The sequence below is a fragment of the Terrapene carolina genome, unplaced genomic scaffold, assembly GCF_002925995.2.
Source record: "Terrapene carolina triunguis isolate 2854851 unplaced genomic scaffold, T_m_triunguis-2.0 Scaffold96, whole genome shotgun sequence".
Classification (NCBI taxonomy): domain Eukaryota; kingdom Metazoa; phylum Chordata; order Testudines; family Emydidae; genus Terrapene; species Terrapene triunguis.
Genome location: NW_020664447.1, coordinates 68,838,310 through 68,840,229, shown reverse-complemented (window position 1 = coordinate 68,840,229; position 1,920 = coordinate 68,838,310).

The window sequence follows — 1,920 nt, the reverse complement described above, 5'->3', positions numbered from 1 at the left end:
CGGCGGCCGGAGCGCCGCGCCGCCCCCCTCCAGGTGCCACCCCAAGCACCAGCTTGGGTGCCTGGTGCCTGGAGCCGGCCCTGCTGCTTGGTGGGGGTTAAAAGGCCAGAAGGGACTATTATGAACATCTAGTTTGACCTCCTGTGTAACACAGGCCAGCGAACGCCCCCAAAATCATTTCTAGAGCGTAGCTTTTAGAAAAACATCCAATTGTGATTACAATTTCTCAGTGATGGAGAATCCCGCACTCTGACTGTTAACAATTTATGCTTTATTTCTTGTCTGAATTTGTTTAGCTTCAGCTTCTAGCCACTGCATCAGGTTATATCATTCTCTGCTAGATTGAAGAGCCCATTATTACATATTTCTTCCCCCAAGTTGATCCTTAGACTGTGATCAAGAAACCCCTTAACCTTCTCTTTGTTAAACTAAGTAGATTGAGTTCTTTGCGTCTATCACTATAAGACATGCTTTCTAATCCTTTAATCATTCTTATGGCTTTTTTGAGCCCTCTCCAGTTTTTCAACTTCCTTCTTGCATTGTGGACCCCACAGCTGGGCACAGTATTCCAGCAGTGGTCACACCAGTACCAAGGACTGAAGTAAAATAACTTCTGTATTCCTACTAGAGATTCCCCTGTTTATGCATCCCAGGATTGCATTAGTCCTTTTGGCCACAGTGTCACATTGGGAGCTCATGTTCAGCTGATTATCCCCCACGACTCCCAAATCTTTTTCAGGGTCACTACTTCCCAAAATAGAGCCCCCCATCTTGCAAGTATGGCCTACATTTTTTATTCCTAGATGTATACTTTTACATTATGTGTTTTTAAAACAGCTAGTTTGCTTGTACCCAGTTAACCAAGCTATCCAGGTTGCTCTGTAATAGTGACCTGTCCTCATCATTATTTACCACTTGACCAATTTTTGTATCGTCTGCAAACATGATCAGTGATGGATTTGTTTTCTTTCAGGTCATTTATAAATAGCACAGGGCTAAGAACGGATCCCTGTGAGACCCTGCTAGAAACACACCCACTCAGTTGATGATTCCCTTTTACAATTACATTTTGAGACCTACCAGTTAGATTTCTTTTAATCCATTTAATGTGTGACAAGTTAATTTTATATTATTCTAGTTTTTTAAATCAAACTGCTGTGTAGTACCAAGTCAAAGTATGTTATATCAACACTATTACCTTGATCAACCAAACTTATCTCATCAAAAAAGAGTTAGTTGATAGGATCTATTTCCCATAAACCCATGTGTAATGAAGCGAAGACTCACTGGTGCGGCGCCTCCTGCTGGTCGTCTTGGGAATTAGCTTGATTCCAGCCCAGAGCGCCCTCTGCAGGCTGGTGGCTTGCCTGCCGCTGGCCCCAGGTCCCCCCGGACCCCGGTGCCCCTTTACCTCGGGGTTCTGTCCCAGCAGTACCCCCACGCTCTGGGTCTTCCCTCCCAGGGGAACCCCCAACCCTGTAAACCCACCTTGCTTCAGTGACTACTGCCAGTCATCATCTAGCCCCCGCTCATTGGGGCAGACTGCAGTCTGTAATGGCCACTCATCATTGGCAAGGGGTTAGGACCAGCTGCATCTGCCTATTCCCAAGCTGCACCTCCCCAGCCCCAATACCTGTGTAGGCCTTCACCAAAGCCTGCAGCCTGGGGATTTACCAGGCTGGAGCTCCCCAGCTCCCTTTGCCCTTCCCCAGCACTGCTCCGCTTCAGGTACTTTGCTCCCAGGCAACTAGCTCTTCCCACTCCAGGGCTGGAGTGAGACTCCTCAGTTCCTGGGTCACGGCCCCTTTATAGGGCCAGCTGTGGCCTGATTGGGCTGGCCACACCTGTGGTCAGCTACTTCCTCAGCTGCTTTCACTTTTTCCCAGTCGCAGCTCTCTCCAGGGCTGCTTTCAACCCCTG